Source organism: Panthera leo, chromosome B1, assembly GCF_018350215.1.
Source record: "Panthera leo isolate Ple1 chromosome B1, P.leo_Ple1_pat1.1, whole genome shotgun sequence".
NCBI classification, from domain to species: Eukaryota; Metazoa; Chordata; class Mammalia; order Carnivora; family Felidae; genus Panthera; species Panthera leo.
The window spans coordinates 59,750,254-59,765,869 of record NC_056682.1 but is presented as its reverse complement, the minus strand read 5'-3'; the positions used below and the strand labels follow the sequence as shown (position 1 = coordinate 59,765,869).

General features: G+C 43.6%; 1 protein-coding gene across 1 annotated transcript in view; it reads left to right on the top strand.

Moving 5' to 3' along the window:
• The first annotated feature begins 203 nt into the window (after positions 1-203).
• The window catches only part of PALLD (palladin, cytoskeletal associated protein), a 267,481-nt gene continuing 252,068 nt past the window's right edge, over positions 204-15,616 (top strand). Inside the window, exon 1 of the mRNA XM_042935116.1 lies at positions 204-459. The gene's annotated coding sequence lies outside the window, so the exon portion shown is untranslated. The remainder of the gene's footprint in view (positions 460-15,616) is intronic.

Here is a 15,616-nt window from a genome sequence, read left to right as displayed (position 1 = left end):
TCCTAAGCGTGATAAGGGCTTGGAGCGAGAGGAGCTGATCGCCTCGCGTCCCAGCTCAGGGTTATTTGTGGAAGTGAGCGGCATTCCTCGCCAGGACACACCCTCTCCCCCTCCCCAGCAGCCCCCTCTCTGCCACACGCGCACGGCGCACACGCGGCCCCTCGGCGAGACGCGGCGCACTCGGCGCGGCTGCAGTCGGCCCGCCTCGCGTCCAGCCTGCTCGCGAGGGCCTGGCCGCTGGGAGGCTTCCCGGGAGCCCCGGCACGCCGAGACGTCTTCCTCGCAGCCTGCGAGGGGCCGGGCTGTGGGCGGCTCAGCTGCCCGTTCATTTTCTCCGTTGTATTCAGCAAGCTAGGCTGAATTCCGAGCCCCGAAGTTGCAAGCTGGGAATAGCTGGGATCTGAAAGACCCCCGAGGGGAGCTTTTTTCAGGGGGCAGAGCGTGTCTCCTGCTCAACTGGTAAGTGAGAGCATTAAAAACCATGTAGAAGGGCAGGAAATATTGCTTGGCAGCGTTTCCCCGCAGTGGAGGGCAGGTACTTCAGTGAAACGTACTGTTGTGGGTGTTTGCTTGTCGTGGGCTCGGAAGACCGTCTTTCGCCACGGTTTTCCTAATTCTTCCCGGGATCGTTCTTAGGGGGGCGGGGGTGGTGGGTCCAGCTCCGCGCGCGACTTCTCTGTTGTTAGAGTTGGGGTGGGGGAGGGGCTGGAGGCGCGGGGTGGAATTCCCCCCCCCCCCCCCGCCTTTATTCATTTAAAAAAAATGATACTTTGAGAGAAGCTTCTCTTTCAGGCGTTTATATGCCTGGAGCGACTTGCGCCGAGTTTGTATTCCTTCTAGTTTCTTTGTAATCTGTTCCATCCCTGGTTGAAGTAGAAGGAAAACTTTCACACAGGGAGCAGTAGGACAGCCTCTAATCGCTGATCAGTTGCTGAATGAATTTTAGCTGGAAACACTTCAACGGAAGGGTTTGGTGTTTTTTCCCATGAGAAGTTTGGGCGTTTTCACACCTGTTGCTTTTCAGTTGCCTGAAAGTTTGTTTGTTTGTTTTCTTGGGTTTCACTTGATTGCAGTCTTTTGTCTAACAAAATCAAATGCTACGTTTTCATTCTCTCGTTCTCCTCCTGGAATCCCTTTGGATGGGGTCCCCTTCGTTAGCATTCAGTTGGCCGTGGTTCTTGGGGGAACAAGTGGCAGGCAGAATACAATAAGGAGGAATGCATTCCTGATGGCTTGTCTACCATGGAAAGACTAAAGTGAAAAACTGACAATTCTACAGTGGTTTTTGTGGAAAGCATTGCTGTTGCAGTTTTAGAAATATTCAATTTTGGAGAAGTCTTGAAATTTGCTAATCCACAGGTCACCAGCGTGACCTTTGCAAAGAGATTTCCCCCAGTCTACCTGCAGTATGAACATAAAGACCCTGCCTGACACCAGTGCTTTCCAGGGATGCTGAAGTCACCTTTCACTTGACAGACAGACTACTGATGAAAGAGATAGGTGATGTGTTTTGTGGCAAGGGCCAGGGAGGAGGACCACCTGGGAAGGGGGATGAAGTTCGTTTTCAGTTTTCAGAGGATGAAGAAAGTCTTCAGGATACTGGAATGCAGTTTAACATCCTGGTAGGTTAAGTTGAATTCTTGTCCACATGATGAAAAAGACTTTCAATAGCCCTTCTCACACTTCCAAGTGGAGCTCGGTGGAATGCTTGTTTATTTCTGTTGCTGATAAATCCATGGGAAATCTCTGCTGAAACCAGCAATTTTAAAAAAGCAGGTCCTAGCTTATAATTGCACACATAATGGCAAACAGGTTATTTTCAGTAACCCAAGAGCCTCGAATTTTCTCCGACCATTACAGGAACAGAACATACTATGAGCATGCATTTGATCTCCCGCGCACCCCCCAACTGAAATGGAAAGTTATCCTTGGGTGTCTGATGAAAAAGATTACTGCCAGATATGATACCAGGCTACAAAATACCATCTTTCTGAAAAGATTATGGCTATTAGACATTAGTGGTCACTGGCTACTATATAATTTTTCATTGTTCCTTTAGGGACGAGACCTACTTTGATCATCATAGTGTTTTCATTTGTTGTTTATTTGTTGTGCGGTTTTTGCTGGGTCTTTTCTTTTTGCTATTGAAAATCTCCATTCTTCTAGGTGAAATCACAGACTAGAATTAGCAGCAATGATAGCTCTCTGGGGCTAAAATTAGAAAAGTCCATGGGGCTTTTCAGGCATATCTCTCTTGTCTCACACAGATTCCGCAGTCTCCTTTAAAACTCTTACTTTAGAGATTATTGTAAGATGATGCTTAAGTACTCCTTTTAAAGCATTTTATTTGGACAGTTTTTTTTTTCTCTTGAGCTTTAATCATACTTTACCAGTGCATGCTGAACTTTGTTTCTCTGAGATGCCCGAGGGCACCCCCAATCCATTTACCATCCCTTCAAAGTCTATAGACTTAACTCTTTGAGCAGTTCCTTTTAAAAAAATAAATAAATAAACAAAAGTTCCAATGGCACTTACAAAATACAAGGCTGGGTCCTCTGATATGACGGCAGATGGCAGTCATTTGAGCTTTGTTTATGCCCAGGACAAGCTCGGTGTCTCTTAAATTAATCATGAATTGAATAATTGATTTCTCACACCTTCGGCTGCTCTTAATCTCCAGCTGTAAATTTAAAGATAGGTTACTATTAAGGTCTAGTTCACTTGAAAACGCTTTCAAAGCCTATCAAACGATTTTACAGCTGGGTCAAATCTAGTTGTAATACACATTATGAAATGCGGTGACCTAAACTTCAGGCCCTCCTGGCTTTCTCATTTTGAAGACGGGCTTCAGCGACCTTCCCATTTGTTGGTCAGCTCCAAAGATGGTGGGGTTGATGGATACAATGGGTTTCTGTAAATGTAATTAAACGCGTCTCTGCCAGCTGCCTGTGGTATTCGTGAATGTTTTCATAAGAAAAGCTGTTCTTCGGCTTTATCTGCCCACTGTGGTTTGTGGCATGTTGTGCTATTCTGCAGCCCTTGCAGTTTTTTCCTGAATGATTGAGCTATGATGTCATGTGCTATCTCAGCGCAGAACCCTTTCAGGGCTTTGCTGGGGTCTGTGTGCCTGAGCAAAGGGAGTGGAAGCTCCCTCTGAGCACTCTTGGTAGCGACTCCCCGTCTACTCCAGCACATTCCATTGCCTGGAGACCAAAGCCACCAAATGATTTGCGGTCAGAGTGATTTGGGGCTGGTTAGAGATGATTTAAAAGGAAGGTTATGGGCACATGAAGTGTAGGGTAAAGAAAATATATTTTACTACTTTATTGAGACCACATGGCTCCAACTTGAACTTTTTTTTTTAACATGGAAATTGTTGGCTGAACTGGCTCACCAGTGTCTCCCCCCCCCCCCCCCCCGCCATTTTTCTTTTTTATTGCCTAGAGCAAAGAAGTATACTTTCTATTTATTGTAGGCTTGATCTCACCACTTTTTCTGAAAGTTTGAAACCTTTTCTATGCCTAAGAAAACAGTAAAAGTTGGATTTCTCCATTGCATTCTTCAAGAGCCAAAGACCATTGTTGGAGAAGAGACTGGAGTCTCTTCAGTAACTGAAGAAAGTTATGCCATGTGACTCTTGGGGAGGCATCAGTTAAGAAAGACATGTGGTCAGTCCACCCCATGATAGCAGAGGGAGCACAGAATCTCAGTACTGGCAGGGCATGTATATCTCTCGATGAGTAGGAGAGCTGATTTTTATAACTGAGGACTCATTCCCTGTGATTGATAATGGGGCCAAATAAAATGGAGTCGATTATTTCCAGTGCACTAATAGTGATGATAGAACTCAGAGCCTAGTGACCATGTCTCTTAGTCATCCATGGGACTACATAACCCTTAGGTCCATACTTCCTTCCTAAGCTACCATCTCCTGCTTCTCCTCTGTGGACACAAATTGGCACAGTAAGTCCCCTATTTCCACCGAACAAGTTCCTGAATCTCTGTCCAGCATGAACTTCAGGTACTTATCATTTCACTTTGTGGCTCATTCTACCTCAGTCTTCAGGGTACATACTATAGCCTGAGAGCCCATTACAAACTATCCAGTAGCCATCTCTATGAAACTGGCTAGCAAAACTGCAGGGAAAGGTAGCTCATGAATGTCCCCAGTCCCTTGGAAGCTGTCAGTCCAGGGTCTGAGGGCCATAACTGTGATGTAATGGAAGGCTGCTTGAGGCATCCCCCCAAAAGCCTTCAGAGTTGCTGGCCTATAAGCCATCCGTGCCAGTCTGGATTTCCACGGTTTGAGTCTGTGCCTATCCAGGGTTTAAAAGGAAAATGTATGGAGATCAAATTGGTGTGGTGGCTTATGAGAAACTCTTATAATTGGAGAATTGGAGAAAGGTCAAGAAGGTGGTATTGTTTGAAGGGTATGGAACTACACTGGAATTGAGGGTCCTCCTTTTGCCACCGTATGAGTGCAACACATAGATAAAGCTGCTTGGTCACGTTTATCGTGTCCTTCATAAACGTGATGTCATAAGATGCTCAGAACGACACTGGGAAGCAGGTAGGGTAGGTAGTGTTCCTTGCGTTTTACAGCTGTGGGAACTGAATCTCTAGAAGTTAATGACTTGCTCAAGGTCACGTAGCATGTGACTGGTAAAGTTTGACCTCACATCCAAAACTTCTAACTTCAAATGCTCGCTCTTTCCACTGTAGCAAGCAGCTTCCACAACTCTTAACCTCTATGGACCTCACTCTCGTTATTTACAAAAATGAGGCCTTTGGCCCAGAATATAATGGTCCATTCCAGCTTAAAATTCTATGTCTGGTGAATCACGGGCTGGAAGGGACTTTAAGAAATCACTTAGTCATACTCCTTGCTTCCAGGAGGACACTGTCTAAACTATTTTGAGAAGAAAATGTCAGATCTTTGGTTTGTTTTTTTGTGTTGGTGGTGGTGGTATGTATGTGTGTTTTAACCCAGAACAGGAAGGGGCCCTGGAAGGTATCTGAGTGCCTTCTGGGGTAAGAAAGGAAAAAGGAGCTACAATGTCAATGCCTCATGGGGAAAGCCCTCTCTAGGATCAGCAGCAGTGCTTGCCTCACTAGAAGTGAATGTCCAGTCCTGGGATTGATGTCTAAAGTAAGAGATCAGAGTCACAGGCGTGCTTCGCTGGTTGGCAAGGAATTCTGTAAGGAGAGATCAGAGACGTGGTTACTCTGCTAAGAGGAAGAAAGAGCTAGGTGACTCAGTAATGATCTTAAAGTTTATTAAGGGCTCCTGGAGACAGAGTGACTTCAAATCAGTAATGGTTCTATTTAAAGATACAAACAGAAGAATCTTCTTCATTCAGTAAATGTGACCAACAGAAAGCTGTGCTGATCTAGTTCTGACTTCGCTTGTATTGGTGGGGTTGGCCCAAGAATAGGGATGGGAGAAGAACATTCTCTGGAAAGGTGGTACCCTTGAACCTATGAGTTGAGACCTTTACCTCAGTGTCTCCCTTTCTTCACAGCACTGTTCTCTGCATGCTGGAGCTCCAGGTAGGGTCTGGCAGCCTTTCAAAGACCGTGAACTGTCAATGGGCAACTACCAGCAATCAGACCAGATTACAAATCCTGGCTTCCATTACTCCGCTAACTTGATTATAATAAAAACACTCCTTGGTTTCTCAGTGTTCTTCCTGTTTCTCTCCCATGAAGTAGATGTTAGTGGGGGTGGGGGAGTGGGGGGGGAAGCGATGACTTTGGAGCCAGAAGAGTTAAGTGACTACCACAAGTCCACAACTTACAGATTGAGCTTGGATAAGGCATTATCTACTCTAAGCCTTAATTTCTTATCTTTGAAATGGGGTAGTAATAATACCTACGTTAAAGGTAACTATTCCTGAGGATCGATGGAGGAACATAGGAAAACATGCTGTGAAAGTTAGTTTGGATCATGAGTAGTGGTGGTAGTGTCAGGCCCTTTCCGTAAATCGTGAGGTCACTGAAGTTTCTTTTTATTCTGCCTTAATTCCATTCCCAGGCCCAAGTCAGAATTACAGCAGTTTTTCCATACTTGCTATGTGTCAGGAATGTGATCATGTATTTAATCTTCACCAAAATATTATAAAGTAGACCTTTTATCCCCGTTTTATTATCTGGAAATTATGTTCTAACAAAATGAAGCATCTTGCCCAAGATCACATGGCCAATAAATAACAGAGGTAAAATGGAAACCAAGTCTGTTTGGCTCTAAAGCCAATGTGCTTTCAGACCTTGAGAACTGAGGACTTCGCTACCCAAATACAGAACCAGTGTTCTTGGTTTCAGGTTGCGTTGATCAGGCAGTTGCTTGACTGGCCTCCTCAGTAGTTGACTCTAGATCAGTTCCTTAGGCTTGGCTGGATCCCTTAGCTAAGGCTTCATCTTCACCAGCTTATCCTGATTCATGCCCCATGGTCTTCTGTCCTTTATATCTTCTTATTCCTAGGTAGCCTGTAGGGAACCCCTATGTTCTCCTCCTGCTCCAGGCAATATTCTTCCTCAGGAGTATCCTGCCTTCTTTTCAGCTTTCTCTCAGAACCAGATACTCCCCCATAAAGACCTTGTAGCTCTCTACAGTTTGCCCCAACCCATGACATGGGCCCGTCAAGTCCAGATCAAATGCCCACCCCCTCAGCAGGCTTACTGTTTTCACTCCATTGGAAAGAAAACCTTAACCTGTTAAATACAGCTACCACATTACTCTAGAACATCACAGAATGAATTTTGAGAGCTGAGAAAGAAAGCAATGGAGGTCATCTTATAAATGTGGAAACCAGGGGCGCCTGGGTGGCTCAGTCAGTTAAGCATCCAACCTCAGCGCAGGTCATGATCTCACGGTTTGTGAGTTGGCACCCCACATCGGGCTCTGTGCTGACAACTCAGAGCCTGGAGCCTGCTTCAGATTCTGCGTCTCCCTCTCTCTCTGCCCCTCCCCACTTGTGTGAGTGCGCGTGCGCGCACGTTCTCTCAAGAATAAGTGTTTAAAAAAGAAAACAAAAAACGGAAACTGAGGCCCAGAGAATTGCCAGCACCAAATCGTAGCTCTGGGCCAGAGCCATGGCTGATGCCAAATCTAGTCAATATTATCCTTCCTCCCAACTTTAGAAATAGTGTAAATTAGCATTTTGTCACATCCACCTACCGTAGTCTGGTGTGGCCCTTTGGTCAGTGTTTGGAAATAAGTCTTTCTTTTGCTACAAAAGCCTGTTCAGACCCTTAACATTCAACACAAGAACAGTTTTCCTTTCTGCAACATGCATCCCTTCTGCTGAACTTAAGCCTGTTTACTCCTCAACAGGATACAAAGAACAGTTGATCACTCTCAACTGTAATTCATGGATGGGAAGAGTTAAGTCTCCCCTTAGCTTTCTTTCCCTAGGTTAAATAATACCAGATCTTTTTGCTTTTTCTCATAGTTCTTGTTCTCCAACAATTTCATCATCTTTATTTCTATCTGTTGAACTATGTCCAAGGACTCCATGCCTCTCAAGCTGTGAAGTCCAGAACTGGACAAAGAAGTCTCATAAAGGTATGATAAAGTGACGATTACCTCACAGTTCCTTCAAACTGTGCTTCAGTTAGTGCAGCCAGCTTTCATGTTCATGTTTTAAGTGACAGCCGGACCTCACTGGATCATTTTCAGCTTATTATCCTCATTTGGCTGGACATTTCTTAGCCTGTGTTTGTGATAATCATTTCCTCAAAGTATTATTCAGAGCTTTTCCTATTGAGTGTTTTTTTTTTTTTTTCGTTTGTTCTTGATTACTTCTCCAATTCATGAACTCATTTGGGATTCTGATCCTATCCTACTGCTTAATTCTTAACCCAGCTACTGTCCCCAGTAGCTTAGCACATTAAATGTCCCTGGAATTCACCCCTGAGAAGCAGACCCCTGAGACTTCTGGCTGCTCAAAGCACTTCTCCCTCATGACTCCAGGATCTGAAAAGCAAGCAGTCTGCCTCCCAACACCAGGCCCGCAAACCATCAGACAGTTTTTAAGTGCTGGCTATGGTAAGCACTTCCATTGGAGAGCCTTCCAGGGGACACCTAGCTAAGGCCAAAACACTGGCCAATTCAGAGATAACTAACCAAACCCAGATCTGTCCTAGGTACAATGGCAGGGGTCTCCAAGATTTCACTTTGGCTCAGAAATGTGATAATTACAAACATTTGCCTTCACAGACTACATTGATCTCCATCGACTTAAGCAACTCCTCTGAAGAAATACATTATCTGTGTTTCACAGATGAAGAGACAAAGTCCCAATAGAGTCAAGTGACTCCCAAGATCACACAACCAAGATTAGAACTCAAGATTGCTGTCCTTAAATTCCTTATGCTTTGGGGTGTCTGGGTGGTTCAGTCAGTTAAGTATCTGACTCTTGGTTTCAGCTCAGGTCATTGTCTTCCAGTTTGTGAGTTCAGGCCTCACATCAGGCTCTGTGCTGATTGTATACAGCCTGATAGTATTCTCTCTCTGCCCCTCCTGCTCACGCTTTCTCTCTGTCTCTCAAAAATAAATTAAACATATTCTTACACTTTACCATATTTTAGTGTTTTTAAAAGCTTAGAATTCTTAAAGATCTTGAGTGGATAGGGTGGAGAAATGCTTACAAAAATGCAGATTCTTGGGCCCTCTTTCCAAGTCCTGTTGATTCATGAAGACTGAGTAGAATCTTGGAATCTACATTTTAAGTGACACTTCAGAGGGTTCTGAGGGCAAGTGTCAGTAGATTATATTTGAATAAGCCCTCTCTTAAACTACACTTTCTAGAACAGAATCTTTAAATGCATCAGATCTGCCTTTGTACTGTGACAAAGCTCTTGCATGAAAACCAGCCACAGACCTCTCCTAATGAGATAGTTGCTCAAGAAGGCACCCTGGACCCATGGCTGTGGCTCTCAGAACCTGCTACCCAGCTCTTATTCGGTCCTGCCTTTGACCCCTTCACTTTGCCAACCTGTTTAACTTTCCTTCCTCCAAGTGATCTGTCTTGACTCCCCACTCAGCTCTTGGTAACCTCTGGCCCCTGGTTTTGTCATTCTCTACGGCTCCAGATCAGAAAGCATATCTCCCTGAGGTCTTTCCAGGCGCGACCATATAATAGACTTGAACACTAAATCTTGAGAGGGAATCTGATAACTCCCCAGGAGGTCTTTATCTGGGGAACCTTCTAATCACCTGTACCCTAGCTGGGCATCTCTTTTCTAGGGGAAAGATTCACAGCCAGCCCCCTTAGAGACACTGTGGTTCTTACATTCCTACCACCCAATAAAGCTCACAATTCTTTTTTACTTGAAAACCCAGCTACTCCTGTAGGTTAGGGAATGGGTGATACAATCAGCATTGATTGAACACCCCCAACACAGCACGTACTGTGCTGACTCCTTTTCATGGGTTGTGTCTTATTACCTACCTTTCACTGATTAGCACATCCAGGATGGTTATGCATGGTGCCATTTCCCAGTCTCGGGATTATGTGTTTATTGAATTATCAATACTGAGTCCTACTGTGTACAAGTTACTTGAGTCTTTCAGGCTCCCCAAACCTATGAGAGATCCCTGGCTAGATTCTTGAACTATTATATGTAATATATAAAATTCTTGATTTATTGAGGAGGAAGTCCAGTCCTGAAGAAAAATGTTTCTGGGGTCAAAGCAGACTAACAGTGGTTGAAAATTTATATGGAACCCAACTGGATTCCTGCTCTTGATAGATGTTCCACTCACTGCCTCTTCTGTCTTCCCCTTTTCAAGAGTGGGCATCTTCTACTCTACAGGCTTGACTCTCCCCACACTTTTTAAGAAATGTATCCAGATTGTGATAGTGAGGGCAGGAAATAATCTACTTTGATAGCAGATGACACAGTGCAAAGAAATGTGTTTTTTCTCCATCTTGGTCTCTGCTATCTTGTGACACCCTGAAGAAAAATTTCTGAACATAAACCTCCTGATTGTCAGATGTATACCTTGCCTTATGTTTAGTAGATGTGAGAGCTCTTTGAGATTATAGCAGAATATTTGGTGCTGGAGGGAGAGGGATGCTTGAAGCCTTTTTGGAGCCTGGGCTTAGAGCCTTAGGATTATTGTCCATACATAAAAGCTGAGGTTTTGCTGAAATATCCCATTACCTTGTGTTATAACTTGGCAAATTATGGAATAAGACTAATGTTAAATGACTTGGTAAAGGGTCTCTGCGTATTGTGGCAAAATTCTACCCCCATCCTTAATTAGGTCAAGTTAAACTGAAAAGGAAAAACAGTCTGGTTTGCTAACCACATTGGAAGTATTACTTTCAGGTGGAATTCATATCCAGATTGCATTGTCTGACTCGAGGATAATACACAGGAAGCAGTTGGGGGTTTTCTTCCTTTGCGTAAGCTGATCCAGAAACTGATATTGTAGCATCATCAGTTACCACGGTGCACTAGCCAGAATAGCCCTGCTTAAGGTCTTGCTATTTGTCTTACTGTGAGTGCACAATATTCCGTGGACAATTTCTAATACACACGTGCTGGTTATTACTACCAATACGGATAGCTACTGAGCTGTTCGTCAGAGCACCAGCACGCCCTGCCCATGTACTTTGAAACTTTATCTGCTGAAAAAGAAAAATTTCCCTCCACTGATGAACTCTTTTAGGAAAGAAGACTTGGTTACAAGTGTCTGAAGCAGCAGAGTGACAACACAAGTGAGCTCCCATTTCTAGGTTGCGGGTGATCTTGAGAACACTGGGAAATAAAAGCCGAGTTTTATATTGTAGTTTCTCATGAAGATCTTCACTTTAATAAGTTAGCCTTTACTAAGGTCTGATTGGGAGCTTCTTTCCATTTAGTTTCTCCTTTAATCTAGTAATTCCATGTCATAAGTACAATTATTGTCCCCATTTTCCAGATGAGGAAACCATTTCGGAGAGGCTAAGTACCTCACCCAAACTCAAGGAGGAAATGACAAGAGCCATGGTTCTAACTTAGGTGTGACTGATGCCAGAGCCCATGTTATCTGGAGGCCATTCTTTCAAAGCCATTTGGTAGGGCACCTGGGTGGCTCATTGGTTAAGCGTCTGACTTTGGCTCAGGTCATGATCTCGCAGTTCGTGGGTCCGGGCCCCTCATGGGGCTTTGTGCTGGCAGTGCAGAGGCTGCTTAGGATTCCCTCTCTCTTCCTCTCCCTTTGCCCCTTCCCTGCTCGCTCGCTCTCAAATAAAACTTAAAAAGCCATTTGGTGCTTCCACAGAGGAAAATAGTTAAGTAGTTACTCCCATTTGCTTCAAGTGATAGGAGCTCTTTGGATGTTGACATCTTGTCAACATTTGTTGAGCTTTGACTGTCCCAAGGGTTTAGATAGGCTACATCATTGAATACCCTGCAATAAACAAATCGGCTTCCATGGCCATAGGGGTTCACATTTTCTGTTTGGCTGTGGTATATGAGTAGGGCTAGAAGAAATAGGCTTTTGATAGTTGCAGGAAAGAGGACCCAGCAATAGAAGTCCAAAAGCGTGGTTCTAATCCTGGATACCATAGCTCATGATAGCTCTCTTCAGCTCTAGACCTCTATTTCTTATTCACTCACAGTTGTTTCCTTTATGTAAATTGAGAGTGCCACCTGAAGTTCTGTGGGAATAGCATATGCATTAGAAGCAGACGTATTTCTTTTCTAATTCTGGCTCTTCCAACTAAAAATCAGTATTCAAATTAGTGTCTCTGATCCTCTGTATCCTGATCTGTAAAATGGAGGCAGGAGTACCTATCTCTAAGTGTTGTAAAGATTAAAATGAGACAATGCCTGTGATGTGCATAGCACGGCACCAGAGGGGTGTTATGACTACTGACCTTTAAATGTTAGCTGTGTCCCTTTCCTCTACGCCCTTGTAGTCTGTATTACTGAGTTGTGTTTAATATACTGATATGATAAGGAATTTGTGTCCTGAGTTGTGCCATCCACAATGTTGCTTATACGGAGGCAGTATTGAGTAGTGGTTAAGAGAATGATCCCTTTAAGGAGACTAATGAAGTTGAAATCTGTGTTCTGCCATTTCCTGTGTGGCCGTGGGCAAGTTACTTAATTCCCTAGGCCTCCATTTCCTCTTCCTTAAAATGGGTCTAACAATGGGCACTTTGCTCAAGGAGTTTTTGGGAGAGTTGAATTAGTTAATATATAATAAGCACTTAGAAAATAACTGGCACAGGGTGAGCACTCATTAAATGTCGTTATTATTACCTGTTATCTTTGTGGCCCCTTGTAAGCTTTTTAAAATAATTGGTTATGGTTAGCTGTGCAGGGTGAGGCCATGAAACAGATTTTCTCAGTGCAAATGGGGCTGCTCACAGGGGGCTCGTGAGAGGCTGAGTGCTGACCTTGGCCCCATTAGCACCGTTTTCTAACCAGCTCAGGCACGGGGCTGTAATGAGGATTATTGAAGTAACATATGGAAAACTCTTACAGTTAGCTCTTGGGAGAGGAAAAGGCACTAAATAAATACAAGGAATTATTAAAAACTAGGAGACGACCTCACAGGGATGCTGAGCCTTGTATATTATTTGCTATTCTAAGAAGAAACTGGGGCAGGAAGCCAACTTCATCACCAGGTGACAAAGTGGTCTCCTGGCTGTTGTTCAAGGGACGGCGACATGTAGCTTCACCTCAGCAGATCCTAGGTCATCCACAACCTCTCCCTGCCTGCAGGCATCTCAACCTTCCCATACAGACTTGGGAAGAAGAAGGGCCAGGGTCCCTGGTCACAAGCCAGCACCCCGCCCCCCCCCCCCCCCACTGCCCCCACTCGACCTCCTGTGTACCATCACCAAGGGGCTTCCTTGAGGAGAGCTGAGAGGTGGTATTCTAAGTTAGGACCCACGGAGCAGAATGCTGATGCTGAATTCCCTTTGATACCAGTGCAGGTGACTCAGGGGCCACCAGCGATCTGCTTCCACAGCAGGACTCCAGTCCCCATCTGGGCCAAGCCCAGGGCTCTGTTGCCAAGTTTTGACAAGTGTGTGAGAGCACACAGCTCTGTAATTTTGGAGATAGCAGGCCATCAGTCCCTATTTACAACTTTACCACCCACCCCTGAAACGTTATTCTCTGCAGAACCAATGCTAACACCAAAATGAAATCTACTTAAAGTGGTCTCCAGGTATCACTTGTGAAATGGTGTATAGGAGGCTTCCAAGAATGAATCAAGATCTGGCCCACCGCCACCACATAGCTTAAGGCCTCTGGTTTCCCCTTGATAGAAGTGGCATAAGATTAATTTCCATGGCTCCAAGCAGTGATTATAGAAACAGCCTATTTCCCGTTGCCACAAAATAAATAGTATCTCAGCCATGATATCTTTCATTATGAAGTCTCAGAAGATCAGGATACCTACGTAAGTCTCATCACTCAGGAATTCAGCACTTAACGACACATAACCTTTATACTTTTCTGGTAACAATACGGTTTAAAAATACAGATAACTTCTCTACATAGTGGTACACATACCATAGGATCTCAGTCCTTAAAACTAAAACAATTAAGGCATTTATGTAAATAACACATTAAACGATACTTATGCATAAAATATTGTGAAAACCTGGCCTGCCCTCAGTTTGCATAGCAAGAACAGTTTGAGAAACAACGAAACTGTGAAAGGTCCACCACTCAAGAAGATAGGATTCTCTCTCGTGTTCCTTTCTGCAACTAGCTTCAAACGGTATCATCAAATATGAAAAGGCTTGAACATTTCAGTAGCCTTTTAAACCTAGAAGTCCTGAAAAGTAAAGATCAGAATTCTTTTCTCTGACATCTAAAATTTTAGAAGGATCTGGCTAGCTTGGTTAGGTTCTTTGGAAAGGTTTGGCAGACTGCATTGACTACAGTGCAAAATATATAGAGATATTCTGGCCCCATTATTACAATGGAATATATTTTTTTCTTCAGAGATCAGGATTAGTTATTATAATATTGAAAGAAAAAGATGTTTTCTAAGGCTGCTGTGGAGGCATATCTTAACAGTCAACCCCAACAATAATATGCTTGTGTGTGAACGACCTCTTGAGCATGGGACAGTGGCACATACCCTCAGAAGCAGTTGGGGAAAAAACCCCGCGGGTTTTCAGAGGCCCCTCCATGTATTCCAGTGTACCCCTCAGATTAAGGAACTTTCATGCGTTTAGCACTTTTCTAAAAAAAAAAATTACATTGTTTTCCTTATTTATTCAACTTGTACACTTAGAACAAGGCACAATCATTACCCTCTTTGCTCTTCCCCTTTCAGGTCATTAAGGCCATTCTCTGGGGCCTTGACATGAATTCTATCCTGGTGTGTGGTTTGTTGTTGTTGTTGTTTTTTTGGTTTGTCTGCTTCTTCTAAAGAGCTAATGTGCTCCAGAGAGTACCAGAGGTGGTCCTTAACCAAGAATCCTATAAGCTACTTTTCTTCTTTTCCCATTCACCAGAGTCCCCCCGCTCCCCCTCCCCCAACATTTAAGACAGAGGAGAATGCTGAACAGTTTGTAAAAACTACTAGAGAAATGCTCACAATGTAATAGCTTAAACTTGAAATCTGTCCATATGTATTAGAAACAGCTGTTTTACAGTCTGAGAGAGAAAAATTAGAATTCTGTGGCATAAGGGTGGGAGAAAATGGGCCATTTCACTGTAGAGAGGGACTCGAATTCTGTATTAAGTCATCTAAGTGAAAAGTTTTTGGTCCTTATGGGTATAAATTAATATGAGAGAATGCTTTCAGGAAAGTGTAAGTTCTGTTTGCCCAGAAGGTGAGAGATTTGCCAGTTAGTCCTAATAAATCCAACGAGGGAGAGGAGCCCCTTTGGAGATAGGTGACATGATGCTCATTAATGGAGAATGTCTTGGCGTGAATACTTTTGCATCAAGTATCTGCTTTCAAGGTCTCTTCATGAATGTTCTTTTTATGTGCTGGTATCTTTTTCCTTACACAATCTTGGTGAAAAATACTGTAGCGGGGTAGTATGAAATGACCTCACTCTCTTCCATAACTACCCTACCAAATGTAGCTCTGATCATTCCCACTGTGTTTTGTTTTTTTCATGGCATTGCCCTATCTGAAATTACTTACGTGATAATTTAAGTGATTATTGTGTCTCTCCCCATCTGGAGTAAAAGCTACATGTGTGTAGGCACATCTGGTCCTTTCCTGTGTAGCCAGGTCTTCATTTTAGCTTCTCTCAATTAGCTTCTCTCTTCTTCCAGCAAGATTTTCAGGTTCCAACCCAGAGGATGCTTGAGGGATGGAACTTTGATTCATTTGACCTCTGCAAGAATCACTTCATAGTTTAAAAGGCATTTTGTTGTTGGGACACTGACTCAGCAGAGCCAAGAACTTTCCTATAAGCTGTTGCTTGGTCGTTAAGGAAACACAACAGAATACAACCCTAACATGTCACATTCTACAGATCCTAATTTGTGATACACTGTGATATTTTTCACCCACTGTCTGAAGCAAGATGAGATAATCCCTGGCTGGTGTGAATTTGTGGTTTTTTTTTTTTTTTTTTTTAACATCTTTTTGCATTAATAGATCGAGTTTTAGGATTAAATACTTAAGTGTATAGGA